The 19,178-nt window shown below is 32.8% G+C and overlaps 1 protein-coding gene and 1 pseudogene across 3 annotated transcripts in view; one reads left to right on the plus strand and one right to left on the minus strand.

Moving 5' to 3' along the window:
* AGBL4 (AGBL carboxypeptidase 4) overlaps positions 1-19,178 on the plus strand; it is a gene marked incomplete at both ends in the record, with an annotated part of 1,419,693 nt that overhangs the window by 137,562 nt on the left and 1,262,953 nt on the right. The gene's annotated exons all lie outside the window — the stretch shown is intronic.
* Positions 14,551-15,851, minus strand: LOC308657228 (abl interactor 1-like; annotated as a pseudogene). Its single transcript has one exon. The product of its transcript is annotated as an abl interactor 1-like (transcript).

A 19,178-nucleotide genomic window follows, 5' to 3' on the forward strand; every position in this document is an offset into this window, starting at 1 on the left:
CCGCAGTCTGGCTTGGTGCAATTCAGGAGCCACTTGTCAAAAGAAACTAACTTTATTTTTAGAACTACACATGCCATACAAACAGCTCATCAGGAAAAAACCCTCAGAGCCCAACTGCCACCACCGGCTTCCCACAAGCCTCTCTCCCCAACACCAGCCTCTCCACCTCCCACAATCCTCCTGCTCTTGAGGCCGATTGGCTGGGTTGCATGGGCAGAGCCAAAGAAGTCTCCCAATGAGTAGCTCCGTGGTCTGAAAGGGCAGGGAAACAGCCCAATGAGCATCACCGCAGAGGAGCCAATCACCTAGATGTTGCTGGGGCCGCTGTGAGCCAATCATCAGCTGGCAGCTGGAAGTTAGCTCGCAGCTGGAAGTTTGCTGGGGCCCCTTTGGCTGTGGATCTCAGGAGCTATCGAAGAAGCTGGAATTTGGTTTTATTTTTGTCTTCACTGGCACTGGGATGAAGATAGGAATTCTGGCAATGATGGCTAAAAAAAAGTTATGTAACATTCCAGCAGGCACTAAGAAAACAATTTTCTGAACAATTTACATTATCCTGAACCAAATTTTTAAATATAACAAAAAGGAAAGGTGAAAGTAAACAAACAGATATATTAACCACGTTTAAAAACAATCCTCAACAGCTGCTTACCTAAATTAAACCATTTAAATCACGTGAATAAAAAAAATATTTGGATCTATTTTTTCATGAGCACTCCTCATATATGATATATGGACATATGCACATACAGACATACAACACAAAACAGAAGTATGCACACATAAGATACAACACATAAGACAATAGTAAAGGCCTTGTTGATTTACACAAGTGAAATCTCCATTGCAATGTTTAAAAACTCCACAGTCAAGAAATAGAACTGATCAGCAAAACATTAACTTAGGTCTGTATGAGCTCAAAAAATAAAATAGAACTTTATGATGTGGGAAAAGGCAATAATAAAATAGATATTGAAAAAAGCATTCTGGTTACCACCTGGGTTTGACTTTTTTTTTTTTTTTTTGATATCCCATCCTTCTTCTTGTAACTTGCATATGGGTCTGAAGGTAATCCCACAAGCAAGCCCCAAGGTTTTTTACATTTGAAATAGGCCTTAATGGTGTTCATTATTCATTAGCCTCCAGGTGTGGGAGAATCACTGTTGCAGATGTAAGAATAGCCAAGCTGGAGTTCTAGATATCAGCTGTTATGGATTTGAGTCAAATCATCCTTTTTTTGGTCTGTAGAAATCAGTTTGGTTAGTCTCTCTGGAATCCAAATTGGCTGCTGTTCTCCCTGTGGAAACACACAAACAGACCTCCGACTTCAGAAAATCACTGGGTCAGGACCTCTCCATTGTCCTGTTAGAATATCCTTCCACAGTACCTTGGACTCATGTACACTTATTGGACACATATGCCTTTCCGCAGCACTAAGACCTGATGAATCCAAATTTAAAAAGTTTAGAGTAAAAAGGGTTATTTTAAGTTTATCTTTGGGGGATATATACCCCTTCCCAATTCCCTCTTTTTGCTTTAATAAGTACATTTCAATAGTTTGATATGCTCTTTCAACTATGCCTTGTCCCTGCGGATTGTATGGAATTCCTGTTATATGAGTAATGCCAAATGATGAGCAAAATTGTTTAAAAGAGGTAGAAGTATAACCAGGGGCATTATCTGTTTTTAACTGTTTTGGAACACCCACAGTGGCAAAATTTTGTAAGCTATGAGCTATAATATCTTTAGTTTTTTCTCTGGCATGAAGGGAGCCCATCAAAAATCCGGAAGAAGTATCAACTGTAACATGGATATATTTTAATTTTCCAAGTTCTAGCAAGTGTGTGATGTCCATCTGCCAATATGATTAGGTATCAATCCTCTAGGATTGACTCCAAGATTAACTTGTGGTAAAAAGGTCACATAATTTTGACATTGTTTTATTATTTGTTTAGCTTGTTCCTTAGTTATTTTAAAACACTTTTGTAAAGTGTTAGCACTGACATGGAACCTTTTATGAAAATTTGTAGCTTCTTCTAGTGTAGGGAAAATATGTATCTGCTAATTCATTGCCCAAATTAAGGGCTCCAGGCAATCCTGTATGTGCCCTGATATGTCCTATAAGGAATGGATCTTTTCTGTCCCAGATTAGACTTTGTATAGTGGAAAACAAAGAGAAAACAGTAGAGGAAGGAGAAATCCTACCAGCATCTTCAAGTGATAATATAACATTAACTATATACTGACTATCAGAAAATAAATTAAATACAGAGTCTTTAAACATCACAAAAGCTTGTAATACTGCATTAAGCTCTACCTTTTGAGCTGAATGTTTGGGTACTAAAAATGTGAAAGTTTGATCAGGGGTAACTACTGCTGCTGTACCATTATTTGACCCATCAGTGAATGTATTTGGAGCATTCATGATAGGTCTTTTTCTTGTCATTTTTGGAAAAACTACAGGATGCGAAGACCAAAAAGACAATAAAGGATTAGATGGTAAGTGATTATCAAATGAAACTGTAGATTTACACATGATTAATGCCAAGTATTTAACTCATTAGCTAACTCATCATTTTGATCCATAGTATATGGAGTAATAATTTTATTGGGAGAAATTCCAAACACTCCCTTTGCTTCTTTTATTCCTTTGAGTATTAATTGTCCTACAGCCTCAGGATACCTAGTAAGAAAAGTGTTAGGAGAAAAGGATAAATGTATCCACAATAATCGACCTTCTTGCCGAAATACTCCTGTAGGAATATTTTTTTGTTTGTAGTACAATAAATAATAAAGGCAAACTTATATCAATTCTATCCAAATGCATATTTTCCATATATGTTTCAATGTGCGGTGAATTTGGATCTGATGGACCTTTTAAGATATCAAATTAAGGTCCCAAGTCTCCTTTTGGTATGCCTAGATAAGGCCTTATCCAATTTATGTCTCCTACTAACTTTTGAAAGTCGTTAAGTGATTTCAGTTGATCTATTCGTATTGAATTTTTGTTGGATGGACCATGGTTGAGAATAATAGAACTCCTAAATAATTAATTGGAAAATTTTATTGTACTTTGTCTATTGCTATCTCTAGATTATAATTTTTTAATGACTTTGTAAGTGTGGCATAACATTCTAGCAATATGTTTTTATCTTTGTGTGCTAATAATACATCATCCATATAGTGAAATATTTGTAGTTCAGGATTTTGTTTTCTAAGTGGCTGGATTACTTTGTTAACATAAATTTGACACACAGTTGGGCTATTAGAACCATTAGAACCTTGTAAGATACTTCAGCTTAAAGAATGTGGGAAAGAAAATCCCCCAGACATCAACTGAGTCCCAAAGTAGGCATGTTCCTGGACAGTAACCCCTATAGCAATAACAGAGAGAAATACCACAGGATTTGTGGAAACTGCATTTATAAGGAAACTCACATACCCTATCAGACTATATACATTGCTGATAAGACCGTAGAGGTAGCCATAGACGATATACCTTATATAGTCTGCTCCCTACTCCATACCTCCCTGAAGTACCAGAGGGACCCCACTCTTGATAGATTTATAGAGAAAGCATGTTCCTCAGGATCCAAAAGAGTATGAATTATGTCAAAACTCTCTAATTACAGTCAAAGAAGCCACATGAAAACAACACAATGAAGACTAATTGGAATTAAACTCAATATTAAAGTCTTATGCTGTATCCTTGTACATATAATCAAGAGAAGGCTGCTTACTGAGAAGGCCCTCACATAAAAGTGGAAGAGATATCCATCCTAATAGGTGCACAAATCTCCACATAGAAATGCAAGGAATATGATAAATCAAGGCAACATAACACCTCCTAAAGTCATAACTCTGTGGTAACTAATTCCAAACATAGTAAAGTAGACAATGCTAGACAAAGAATTCAAAAGAATGACTTTTAATAAAACTCAGTGATTGTCTAGAGGATATACATAAATAGATGGATGAATTCAGAAAGACAATGAAGGATGTGAAAGAGCAAATAAATAGAGAGAGATTTTGTAAAAGAATCTAAGAAAAAATTTTAGAAATAAAAATGTTAACAAGTCAGATTAAAAACTTAGTTGAAAACCTCTCCAAAAGACTAGATCAAGTAGAGGAAAGATCCAGGACTCAAAACCCTCTCACATTCAGATAGTAATTAGAAAAGAAAAGAAAGAGTGAATGAAGAGAACTTAAAAGATCACTGGGACACCATTAAAATACCAAAAAGTAGTGTTCAATCAGAGATATGAAAAATTGTATAGTATATGTGTAATATGAATTATGATGTATTCTGTTGTTATACATAACAAATTAAAAACAAAAACAAAAACAAAAATCCACATAAATAGAATAGACAGGGAAGAAGAACCGCAGGCTAAGGCATAGAAAATGTATTCATCAAAATAAAAATTCCCCTAATTTTGGAAAGACATGGACTTTTAGGTATAGGAGACATTTTGAACCCTGAGTAGACAGGATCAGGAAAGAATCCCTCCATAACACATTAAAAACTGCCCAAAATACAGAACAAATAAAATAGGTTAAAAGTTGTAAGAGAGAAGCAACAAGTCACATTTTAAGATGAGTTCACCTGAATTACAGCAGATTTCTCAGGAGAAACTCTAAAGGTCAGGAGAGCATGGAAGGATGTATTTTAAGTTCTTTACGAAAATAATCACCATCCAGTTTACTATATCCAGGTATTCAGAAAAGGTATCTTCCAGAATTCAAGATGAATTAAATATCTCCGATGATAAATATAAAATAAGAGAGTTTATAACACCTAAAAAAGCAAGGTACTTAAGGGAATCCTACACCTAGTAGAAGGAAGAAGATAAACACAATCATGACAGAAAGGTACCAATAAATCTCACTATAAGAGTAGATGAGCAAATGACTACTAGGAAACAATCCAAGATTGTTAATTCAGAAAACCATTGAACTTCTAAGATGAAAAAGAGAGGAATATATGCACATAGGCTATTCAAAACAACAATAACAACAACAAAAAAATCCCCTAGCAAAATGACAGGAACAAATATATTACCATTAAATAAAATGCTGAATATAAAATATTTTATTTCTCTGGTTAAAATATATCAGCTGGTTGGATTAAAAAACAAGGCCATACACATACTGACAATGAAAGGATGGAAAATTATATTCCAAGCAAATGGAATCTTAAAACAGGCAGGATTAGCTATACTCATATCTGACAAAACAGATTTCGAGACAAAATCACAAAAAACAAAGTAGATCAGTACATATCACAAAAATAATTCATCAAGGAGATACACTATTGTAAATATTTATCTATTTAACATCAAAACACCCAATTTTAGAAAACAAATACTATTTGACATAAAGGAAAAGATAGCCCCAGCATAATAATGGGTAACTTCAATACCCCATTTTCACTTGTAGGTCATCTAGACAAAATCAATAAAGAGACAGGATAGAGCAAATAGTCCTAACAGAAACATACAGATTTTTTCATTCAACAGTTGCAAAACACATTCTTTTCATCAAACATATTAAATTTTCTACAAAATAGATCACGTTTTAAGCCTTAAAATAAGTCTTAACAAATACCAAAAAAAGTGAAAAAATTTCTTATATCTTATCAGACCATGATGGGATGAAATTTGAAATTAACAGTGAGAGAAACTTAAGAAATTATACAAACACATTGATAGTGAACAATACACTTTTGAATGAACAGTGGATCATTGAGGAAATTGGGGCTAGAGAGAGGGAGTGGTGGGATTTAAAAGTTCCCAGGGTCCCGTGAAAGTGGAAACAATTTACCAGACAGAACCTGTGGGGACAATTATAACTATGAATGCCTATATTAGAAAAATAGACATCATATATCACAAATACATAACTTAATGGTGCATCTCAAGGTCTTTGAATAAAAAGAACAAATCATATCCCAATTTATTGGAAGGAAAGAAATAACAAAGTTAAATGTTAAAATTAATGAAACAGAGACAAAAACAAAAACAAAATAAAAAACGAAACATCAATAAAACAAAGAGTTGGTTGCTTTAAATTAGAAACAAAATTTTTGAACCTTTAGCTAAACTTAACTAGAACAAAGAGAGAAGACCTGTACAGATAAAATTATAGATGAAAAGAGGACAATTTCAGATGCTACTGAAATTCCTAGGCCCATTAGGAAATATATGTCAAAGCTATTTACCACTAAACTGGAAAATCTGGAAGAAAATGGACAAATTTCTGAAAATATGACCTTCCAAAACTGAAATAAGAGAATATAATAAACCTAGATAGATATATAACAAAGATATTGAATGAGTAATATAAAGTTTCCTAACGAAGAAAGTTCTAGAACCATTTGGATTCACTGCTGAATTTTAGAGAAGAAATAATACCAGTCCTGCACTAATTAATACACAAAACAGAAAGATAAGGAACTCTTCCATATTCTTTCTTTAGAGCCAGTTTTACCTTGCTACCAAAACCTGATAGGACCACAATAAAAAAAGAAAATATTTGATATTCTTGATGAACATAATGCAATATTTGTGCACTGAATTCAATAGCACATTAAAAAGATTATGCATTGTGATCAAGTTGGTTAAATTCCAGGGACAAAAGAATGATTTAACATATATAAATTAATGTATAAAATTAATAAATATTATAAAGCACAAATAGAATCAATGATAAAAATCACTCGATCATCTAATATATGCTGGAAAAGCTTTTAATAAAAGCAAGTCCAGCTGGGCACAGTAGCACACGCTAGTAATCCCAGCAGCTTGGGAGGCTGAGGCAGGAAGTTTGCAAATTCAAAGCCAGCTTCAGCAAAAGCAGGTGCTAAGCAACTCAGTGATACCCTGTCTCTAAATAAAATATAAAATAGGGCTGGGGATGTGGCTCAGTGGTCAGGTGCCCCTGAGTTCAATCCCTAGTACCAGAAAAAAATTCAATGTCCCTTAATGATAAAGCTCTAAACAAATTAGATACAGAAGGATCATAACTAAACATAGTAAAGGCTATGGATGACAGACCATTAGCCAACATCATACCGAAAGGAAAAAAAAATCCAAAAGAATTTCCTCTAAAATCAGGAGAAAGACAAGTGCACCTACCCTCACAACTTACTCAATATAGTACTTAAAATTTTGATCAGAGCAACTAGACAAAAGAAATAAATAAAAGAAATACAATAGTAAAAGAGGAATTAAAAAATCCATTTGCAGACAGGTATGGTGGCACACGCTTAGAATTCCAGTGGCTCTGGAGGCTGAGGCAGGAGGATTGCAAGTTCAAAGCTAGCCTCAGCAATAGCCAGGCACTAAACAACTTGATGAGACCCTGTCTGTAAATAAAATACAAAATAGGGCTGGGGATGTGGATCATTGGTTGAGTGTGGATCATTTTTTGAGGGGGAAAAAATTATTTACAGGTGACATGATTCTATACTTAGCAAACTCAAAGGAGTCTATCGAAACACTCTTTGAACTGATAAATTCAGTAAAGTAGCAGGATACAAAATCAGCAGATAAAAATCATTAGCTTTTCTACACACTAATAATTAACTAAAAAAATCATGAGAGAATCCTATCCATAACACCCTCAAAAACCAAAAAGTATAACACAACAACAATAGCAAACAATCCAATCTACCATCCCCCAGAAAATTCCTAAGAGTAAAATTATCCAAGAAGGTGTATGAGTTTTACAATGAAATACTTCAATATTGGAAAATACTGAAGAAATGTATTGGAGAATATTCTGGAAGATGAAAATGTCTCCCATGTTCATGTATTGGGAGAAAAAATATTGTCAAAATGGTCATACTACCAAAAGCAAACTACAGATTCAATGTAATCCTCATTAAATAAGTTTTTTTTTTCCACAGAACTAGGAAAGAATCCTAAAATTCATTTGGAAGCACACACACACAAAAAAAAACCCAAATAGATAAATCAGTCCTCAGCAAAAAGACTAATATTGAAGGCATCAGAATACCTGATTTAAAAACATGCTACAGAACCATAATAACAAACTATTAGCATAAAATAGTGTGGTATTATGATAAAAGCTGTTGTAGACCAATGGAATAGAATAGAGGACTCATAACTAAACCCATGAAAGGAGCGTGAATTGAGTCTAGACAAAGGTGCTGAAAACATACTTTGGGGAAAAGATGGGCTTTTCAATGAAGCTGCTAGAGAAATTGCATATCCACATATAGAATATTTAAACTAGGTCCTTATATCAACCTATACAAAAATAATCTCAAAAGATCTCAATTTAAGAACTGAAACATTTTAATTATTAGAAGAAAACATGGAACTTTCAAATTATTGTCTTAAGAAATTATTTCCTGAATAGTACTGCAGTAGTTCAGGAACAAAAGAAATAATTGATAAAATGAGATTACATGAAATTATAAAGCTTCTGCATAGTGAAGGGAACAGTCAACAGAGTGAAGAGACATCTGGGAGAAAATCCTTTCCAACCACTTGTCTGACAGAGCATTAATATCCAGAACATATAAATAAATAAAAAACCTTAACAATGAAAGAATATACAATATAATAAAAAATTATCTGAGCTAACAATTTTCAAAAGAAGTACAAATGGACAGTAAAAAAGTGAAAAAAAATGCTCAACATCTTTTGCTATCAAAAAATGCAAGTCAGGGCTGGGTTTATAGCTTAGTGGTAGAGTGCTCATCTTGCTTGTGGAAGGCACTTGGTTCAATCTTCAGCACCACATAAAAATAAAATAAAGGTATTGTGTCCATCTATAATTAAGAAATATTTAAAAAATGCAAATAAAAACCACATTGAAATTTTATCTCAGTCAGAATGGCTAATATCAAAGTTCTTTATTGTATGTTCATCAATATATGCATGAGTAAAGAAAATATGATATACACACACACATACATACAAGGAAGTATTATTCAGGTATAAAAATAAATCCTGTTACTTGAAGTAAAATGGATAGAAATAAAGAACATCATGTTAAGTGAAATAAGCCAGTCACAGAAAGACAAGTTTTGCATATTTTTTGCATTTGTGATAACTAAAAATAAACAAAAAGAATAAAGGTAACATACCATCAAAAACAACAACTAAAAAGATGACCTAGAATTAGAAGAGGGACTATTAATAACTTTTATGGAATCAACAAAGACCAGGGGTATGGGGAGAAAGGTTAAGGTAAGAGGTGGGGAAGGATTGGTGGATCAAAGCATGATACATTCATGTATGGGATTATCACAATAGAACCCATGAATTTGTGCAGTTAGTATTTTTTAATAATTATAAGAAAAATAAAGCTTATACTATAGTATTGTGTGTAATAGCATCATCTCTAAAAACAATGTATATACCTTTGTTAAAAATACTTTGTTGCTCAAAAATACTATCAATCATCTGAGGTTTCAGCGCATTGTAATTGTTTTGTGGGTGGAGGGTCTTGCCTCAGTGTTAATGACTGCTGAGTGATCAGGGTGATGGTTGCTGAAGGTTGATGGGACTGCCAATTTCTTAAAATAAGGCAATAATGAAGTTTGTCACATTGATGAATTCTTCCTTTAATAAAATATTTCTCTATGGCATGCAATCTATTTGATAGCATTTTTCTCAAAGCAGAACTTCTCTCAAAAATTGGAGTCAGTTCACTCAAATCCTGTTTCTGCTTATCAACTACTTTACGTAATATTCTAAATCTTTTGTTGTTAATAGGTATGACACATTATCCTTGTTGATCTATATCTCCATCAGAGAACTCTTGGGTGACCAGATGAATCATCAATGAATAGTCATATTTTAAAAATAATCTTCTTTTGTGAGCAGCATCTCTCAAAAGTGTACTTTAAATATTTTATAAACTTATGTGGTTTTATCCACATTTTGTTGTTCCATTTACAGAGTAAAGGCAGAGTAGACTTAGTAAAAGTTTTTAATTGATTTTATTTTTAAAATACATGAATGTATTACAATTCTTATTACACATATAGAGAACAATTTTTCATATCACTGTTTGTATATAAAGTATGTTCACACCAATTCATGTCTTCATACATGTACTTTGGATAATGATGTCCATCACATTCCACCATCCTTGCTAATCCCCTGCCCCCTCTCTTCCCCTCCCACCCCTCTGCCCTATCTAGAGTTCATCTGTTCCTCCTATGCTCCCCCTCCCTACCCCACTATGAGCCACTCACCTTATATCAGAGAAAACATTTGGCATTTGTCTTTTTGGGATTGGCTAACTTCACTTAGCATTATCTTCTCCAACTCCATCCATTTACCTGCAAATACCATGATTTTATTGTCTTTTATTGCTGAGTAATATTCCATTGTATATATATGCCACATTTTTTAATCCATTTCTCTACTGAAGGGCATCTAGGTTTAGCTATTGTGAATTGTGCTGCTATAAACATTGATGTGGCTGTGTTCCTGTAGTTTTAGCAAAATTCTTAAGGCCTGAGATTTTTGGATTTGTTAATGAGTATTGATTTCAACTTACAATCAACTGCTGCATTAACCCCTAATGAAAGTCAGCCTGTCATTTGAAGCTTCAAATCCAGTCATTGACTTATCCTTTCTAGCTATGAAAGTCTTAGATGGCATGTTCTTTCAATATAAGGCTATTTCATCTCACTAAAAATCTGTTGTTTTGTGAAGTCAACTTCATTATTTATCTTAGCTAGATCTTCTGAATAACTTACCTCAAGTTCCATATCAACACTTGTTCTTCACTTAGCACTTTTATATTACAGATATGGTTTGTCTTTTTAAAATTCATGAACCAACCTCTTAGCTTCGGATTTTCTTCAGCCTTCATAGAATTGAGAAGAGTTAGGGCCTTGCTTTGCAGTAGACTGTAGGGGAATTTTGTTGGTTGGTTTGATCTTTTATCCAGATCACTAAAACTTTCTCCATATCAGCAATATGTTTAGCTTTCTTATTATTTGTGTGTTTACTGGAGTAGCATTTTAATACCTTTCAAGAACTCTCTTTTGCATTCAAAACTTGGCTGTTTTGCACATGAATCTTAGCTTTCAGCCCTTTTCTGCTTTTGACATTATTTCCTTACTAAGACTAATCATTTGTAATTTTCTGTTTAAACTGTGAATTATGCTACTCTTCTTTTACTTCACCATTGATAGTATATTGTAAGATTATTAACTGGTCCAATTTCAATTTCACTTGAATATTTATAGGCAACTGTAAAATTATTAAAATCATTGGTCCAGCTTCAGTGTTATTCTGTCTCAGGGAGTAGAGATGGCTGAGTAGAGATTGATGGGGAAATGGACAGTCAATGGAGAAGTGAGGATACATACAGTATTACTAAAAATGTGGCACAGAGACTTGAAATGAGCACATGTCATTGGAAAAATGATATCAATTGATTTGCTCTGTATAAAGTTGCCACAAACCTTCAAGTTGTAACAGATGCAACATCTGAAAAATGCAATAGAATCAAGAACAACAAAAGAGGCATTCTTATAATTAAAATAATGGATCTTAAAAAGCCTGTTAGAGAATCAGAATAAAGTACACAAGGCATTCCATATATTAAGAGTGTCAATGTATACATTTAGATGTTAATAAATTAAAATATAGATGTTTAAAGATCTTGTGTACAATAACACACAAAGTAAATCCAGAAATGCTTAATACTTGCAGGTAGGAAATGAGAATGAGTTTTTAAAAAATGAATCATAGGCAGTCTTACTGTGTGTGTATGTGTGGGGAGATATATATATATATATATATATATATATATATATATATATATATTTAATTTTACTTATTTAATATATATCACATGAAGCTAGAATTAATTATGATATTAATATTAATTATGATCACCTTCACTTTTAATCATTTAATAGCAAACTTTATTGAGGTATAATTTACTTGTAATAACAATTTTTCTTGTTAAGCATACAATTTAATGAATTTTGGCAAATATATATACACCCATGTAAATTCCACCAATATCAAGTTATATAACATTTTAATCACCCAAAAAAGCTCTCTTGTGCCCATTCTTAGTTATGAGTTTTCCTTTCTTTTATGGTTAACATTTTTGTGTGTGTTATTTATCTAAGAAATCTTTGCTTATGCCAAGGTTGTAAAGATTCTTCTTTGCTACAAGTTTCACAGTTTTAGCAGTAGGTCTGTGACCAATTTTAGGATAATTTTTGTGTAAGGTGAGAGGTACAGGATGATTCATTTTTCCCTAAAAAGATGTCCAATTCTTCTAGCACTATTTGTAAAAATCATTCTTTCCAGATTAAATTACCATTGCAGCTTTGTTAGAGCCTGACAAAATGTGTGTAGATATGCTGGACTCCCCATTGTTTTGTTGTTGTTGTTTTTGTTGTTTATTTGTTTGTTTGTTTTTTTTGGTATTGGGGATTGAACTCAGGGGCACTCACTTGACCACTGAGCCGCATCCTCAGCCCTATTTTGTATTTTATTTAGAGACAGGGTCTCACTGAGTTGCTTAGTGCCTTGCTGATGCTTAATCTAGCTTCAAACTTGTGATCCTCTTGACTCAGCCTCCACAGCCTTTGGGATTACAGGCTTGTGCCACCACACCTAGCTTTCTGGACTCCCCATTCTTATACACTGATTTATATGTTTATCCTACTGAACTCACCTTGATTACTGGAGCTTTAAAGTATGTCTTGATATCATATAAGCTCTTCAGATTTTTCATTTTTGAAATTGACTATTTTAAATCTTTTGAGTTTGCTTATAAATGTTAGAATCAACTTTTTAGTTATTTTAAAAACCTGTCAAGATTTTGATTTAGATTGCATGTAATCAGAGATCAATTTTTTGAAAGTTATTGTTTTAACAGTGAAGAATTTTATAATCTATGAACATGATATATCTTATTATTTTATTAGGGGCACTTTATTAATAGGAGAATGGTTTATTTTTAAAAGACTGTCCATAAAATTTAGATAACAGGTTATATACAAATTAAGAGAACATTCCATTTGAAAAAAGAGAAGTAGATGGTAAATAATTGATTACTAATAATAATTTGTTTGAAATTAACAGAGACACACTTTGTATACACACTTTTGGCACATTTTCTTAGATTCTAAAGTTACTTTTAACAGTTGCAAAATGCATATGAAATAGTCACATTGATTGGGTAATAATGGTCTTTAATTTTAAGAAATATTTTTTTTTTTGTTCTAGTCTCACCATTAACTATGATGGTAAGTCTGTAACACTCAGTACATAATTGTAATTTGAAATTCAAATAATACACAGAAACCCACACTGTGTGCTCTACTTGAATATCCTAAGCAATATAGAATTATACAAAAAGAAGAGAAAACATCCCTCTAACCTTTCCTTAAATTAAAGGGAGAAACACAAAGTGTAGGTGTTTCATTTTAATACAATCTGGTGGTTAGGTATATCTCACTGTGTTCATGGATCAATACAAGATTCATCTTCTTTTTAAATTATTTTATTTTAAAATATAATGTTCCTAGTGCTAGGTAATGAATTACATAGTGCCTATTCACAAATTAATCACACTCACTTTTACAATGTGTAAAAGATACTTATAATTTCCTTTCATCGAACCAGTGTACTAGAACAATCCACTGTAAAACTGAAGGACTAATATGACAATCCTTAAGATTTTTACCTACAGAAGGATGTCCACACTTTTGGCAATTTTCTTAGATTCAAAAGTTACTTTTAAAAAGTAATTCAGTAGATTGACTTGTAAATAACCATCTTAGATTTTAAATCTTCAAAAATCCATCATATTCCTATTGGGGCAGACTGAGATAAGGCTAAATTTTTTCCAAGTTAATATATTGAGAAAATAGAACTGTAAGTATGCACTAAATCAGTTTTGCATTTTTAAAAAAAGCAAACCAGTGAAGGAAAGGAAAAAAATTTTGGTTTACTTATATATTTATGAATGGAAAAATTTTATAATGCAAATTCACTCATTAAAGCACTTAGGTATAAATTACATTACACATAATGCTTTTTGTTTTGTTTTGCATGTATACCTTAGAGACCTAGAATGAATATGTCAGGTAAGTATTACACAAATTAGAAGCATCTTAGAATTTTTAAGTATATTTCAATACATATATTTTTATGCATGCTTTAAACTATTTTAAAAATGAGAATCTAAACAAAAACTATGACTAGCACCAACATTTATGTTTTCTTTTTAATATTAGTCTTATATAGTATTAGTAACTATGCACACTGAAACATGTAATGGTACAATCTGAATAATGTTTTGTTATTTCTGATTCCCTAGAAAATGTAGGCTGATCATAAAATTAACAATGTGTAGTACATGAGCCTAATAGATTTATACTTACAGGTGGACATTAAATATACTAACAAAACAGCATGTTCTGAAAATATGTGCACATTTTAAATATCAAGAATTAACCGTAATAGTTTCACAGTATGACTCAATAATAAGAACCTACTTTAAAAGAAAAAAATGAAAGAAAAGAAATAATTAATCAGCATAGTGCATGATAGATTCAACATAGTTCCAAGGGAAGAGACCAGTCACTCAGTTGTAGACTCCTTCATAGTAGGCATCATCATTCTCCTTTATTCCATAAATGATTGCATCATCCATAAATGACAGGGTTTTTTGTATAAACTTTTGTATAATCATATATTGCAACAACTTTCTAAATATAATACTTCGGGGCCCAGACAGGATTTCCGTCTGCATATGGATCATTATACTGAAACCACTGCAGCTTTCCTCATCTTCATAGTCCACTGGAGGAGGAGGGAGTGAGGGTAGAAATTCATCAAACTTGGGAATGTCATCTGGTGGCGATGAAGGTGGTGGAGTTTGGTCTATCAGCTATTGAATTTTGGGAATACAGTGGACTTCCATTAACATGAGGCTGAGCAGAAAATTGAGCAGTCACAGAGGGAACAGTTTGTCTGTATACACCAGTAGATATCGAAGAAGTGGTAGAAATCTACCTGGTCATTGTGCCATACTGGGAACCAGGAGCTGATCCAACAGTGGGTGGTGAAGGTGTAGGCACAGCAGTGGGAATGCCACTGATACTACTTGCCTCCATTATTTTCTCAACTTCCACTTCCTCCATTATTTATACTGTGTGTCCTTGGTGTCTTATTTAAAGAAGCTGTCCTGCCTTGACTATGCTGACTTCCAAGTCTTGCAGGACTGGTTATATTGTCATTAGGAAATGTTGGGGGTTTATCAGTTCCAGGGATTTTTAAGGAGCATTCCTTCCCAACGTTCCCTGGCCTGAGACATGGGAGGACTTGTTGTTTTCTGAGTAGGAGGATTTGTTCTCAACAGTGTGACAGTTCTGGCAGACCGGTTATTTCCATGCTTGACACCATGGCCCACATCATCCAGAACTGTGTAGTTGATAGATTTCCAAATATATCTTACAGGGTGCTTCATATTTGCAGGTGCTAGTATTTTGTGAGTTCTTGATGTATTCTTATTTTTGGTCAAAATACCAATCTCTCTTTGAGATACTTTCTCTTTATCAATATACACAATCTATGAGGTATGATTGATGGAAGACTGTGTTTTCTGAAGGTAAGAGGACTGGATGTCCACCAGTTGGAATACATTGTTGGCCAATGCATTTATTTGATAGCTAGAGATTGTGTTGCATATGCTTTGGTGTCTTCTAAAGCTTTTGTCTTGTCTATAGCCAGTGTATAGTTGTTGTCACAGTAGTCTGCAACCTGGGTCAGGTTCTGGTACTCTATCAGTGCCCTCTTACCAGTTGCAGTCTCCTCCTCTGGTAACATCTACAGCTCTACCATTTTCCACCCCTCTCCATTGCTTCCTCTTGCATTAAAGAGACAGAGGCAGCAAGGTCCACCAAGGCTTAGAGCACCTCACAGCCCAGTTACAAACTGCTCATTAAGAATTCTTTAATTTCTGTTAGCAGTATTTTTTTCTGCATACAATTTTATACATAACTTGCTAAATATAAGATTGTATTTTATGTTTTTTGACGTATCTAGACATGTTTCAACTTTCAGTTTCCAAATGTTCATATCTAGTATCTATCTGCTATCTAAAGTTTTAAATATGAATTCTCCACTCTGGCTGTTGCAACTTGAAGTTTACCAGCACTGCATGCAGTTTAGAAATTGTTTAGTCTATAACTTTTAGGTCATTTGTTGCCTAGTTTTGTGAAGTTTCACTCTATGTGACTTAATATTCAAAGATTCAGGAAGTTATTATGCAGGTTTGCTCCCTCTTCTTCAGTGTTCTGACCCCCAAATATAAGTTACCTCAGTCTCTTCAAAGTCTTATTTCTGTTTCCTCAACTCAGAGAACCCAACATATTCAGCTTAGGAACTCTTTTTACTGCATCATCTTCTAGAAAGGGTCACTATTTTAAAATATGGGACTATTGTCAGCCTTACTTCATTTCATATATTCTTTAATGCTTCACAGGTTTGCACTGTTTGTCATCCAAGTATGAAAGGAATTATTTTTATATGCAGTTGTCTAATTCTCTAGTAGTTAATGAAAGAAGTATAGGTCCAGTCTTTGTTATTTTCTCATGGCTAATACAAGTTGTCTTAGCAACTGCCTTCTTCTCCACTGTCCCTATGAGGACCTTAGGGATATTCTTGGAATAATTTTCATATCATTGTTGCAGACCTAACCCCCTACACACTCAGTATGCATTCTAGCAGATGAGATGATGTTCTGAATAACTTAGCTAAGGTATTTAAAGGTTCAAAATTTTGATGACATTATAGTCAGTTCCCTTTTCTTGCCTGCATATCTAAACAGTGATTTTTAAAAAATACTTAAGGTTTTGACTTTTCCAAAATATTATATAAACATATTATAATGGATAAAGCCTTTTGAGACAGACTTCTTCCACTTAGTGTAATATACTTGAGATTCAGTCTTATTGTCATAGGTATTAGCAAATTGCTCATGTTTATTGCTGATTGCTATTCCTTTGTATGGAAGTACCATCAACTGCTACTACATTCATCAGTTGAAACCATTTGGATTGTTTCTGGGTTTTGGTAATTATGAATAAACTTCTATAAACAGTCACATATAGATTTTTATGTCTCTCAGATAAATACCTAGGAATGGAATACTAGGTTGTTTATTTAACTTTATGATAAAATACCAAAATACCAAACTATTTTTAAAAGCAGCTATGCTATTTTGCATTTCTTACTCAGAATGTGTAAAAATTTCAAATGCTCTTCATTATTGTCAACCCTTTTCCTTTGATTTTAACTTTTCTAATAAGTGTATGGTAATATTACATTTAGTTTCAATTTGTATTTCCCAATTGACTGTTAATTCTTTTAATGAATTTATATAACACCCATACACCCATATATATTCTGTAGTGAAGAGTCTGATATATGTGTTGTAAAGTTATTTTTCAGTCTCAATTTTTAATGTTGATAAGGTCCAATTTATAACTTTTTTATTTTGTGGGTTGTGATCTTTGTATCTTATCTATGAAATCTATCTATCTATCTATCTATCTATAAATAAATTTAAAGACACTTCCCATTATTTCATGTTTTAGAATTTGGGGTGATTTTTTTATTGTGGTAAAATAAACAAAACATAAATTTACCATAGTAAGTGTAATTTCATTGGTATAAAGTGCATTTGTAATTTTGTATAACCATCATTCATGTCCATTTCCAGAACTTTTTCATCATTCTTCATAAACATTGTACCTATCAAAGAATAAATTTTCATTATCTTCTCCTCCTAGCTCCAGGTAGCCTCTATTTTACTTTCTTTATGAATTTTAAAATTCTAGGTGTCTCTAGTTATCCTTTTGTATCTGGATTATTTCACTTAGAACAATGTTTTCAAGGTTCATACATGTGGTAGCATGTATCAGAATTTGATTAGTTTCATGGCTGAATAATATTTTGTGATATGTACATATCTCACTTAAAAATATTCTTTGTTTATGGGCATTTAAATTGTTTTCATCTTTTGGCTATCATGAGTAATGTTGCTTTATATACTAGAGTGCATTGTGTTTGAATCATTGATTTCTTTTGAGTATTTACATACAAGTGAAGATACTGAATCACATGGTAATTTTATGTTTAATTTATGAAGAGCCACTGTGGCTCTTCATAAATTAAACATAAATATTCCCATCAGCAATTACCAACACTTGTTTCCTTCCTCTCTCCCTCCCTCCCTTCTCTTTCATTCCTTCCCTCTCTCTCTCTTTCAAATAATGGCCATTCTAGTGAATGTGAAATAATATTTCATGTTGTTTTTGATTGGCATTTTTCTGATGACTAGTGTTGATGATAATATTTTCATGTGCTTTTTGATCATTTGCATTTTTTCTTTTGAAAAATTTTCATTTAAGTCCTCTATTTTGTAAGTTTTGTTGTTGTTACTGAGCTTTAGGAGATCTTTATATATTCTTTGTATTAATCCTTTATCACATGTGATATGTGACAACTCATTGCCAAATTATAAATCAATATCATGAAAAATTTTCTTAAGTTTATTTCAAGAATTTGCTAGTTTTAGCTCTCAAATTTAGGTCTTTGATCCATTTGAGTTAATTTTTGTATATAATATAAAGTATGTATCCAACTTAATTCTTTTGTGTATATTTAATCCATATATTTTCTTTTTAGAGGTTTTATAGTTTTATGTTTCACATTTAGGTATTTTATTCATTTTAATTTTCATGTATTATGTAAGGTTACTTTTAGATTATGGATTACTGATTATGAATTAGTAAATATTATTAGTAAACATTGAATTGCTTTTGTATTCTTAAAAATTAGCTTAAGAGATGTCTATTCTCCAACCTCTTGTGATTCTTTTAAAAGTATTGTATTTTAATTATACAGGTTTTCCATGTAAATATTAGATTCTGCTCACTGAGTATTTTCTTGTGAGGGTGTTGAATTTGCAGAGCATTGACATCTTGTTGCTATAGTTTTTATCTGAAATGTCCTGGAAAGGCCCATATGTTAAAGGATTGGCCTTCCACCTAGCTGTTAATGGGAGGTGGTGAAAACTTTGATAGGGCCTTTGGAACAAAGTTAGGTCATTTTAAGGCATGCACTCAAAGGGAATATTGAGGCTCTTGC

The sequence above is a fragment of the Spermophilus citellus genome (genome assembly GCF_964194105.1).
Source record: "Spermophilus citellus genome assembly, chromosome: 9".
Lineage (NCBI taxonomy): Eukaryota > Metazoa > Chordata > Mammalia > Rodentia > Sciuridae > Spermophilus > Spermophilus citellus.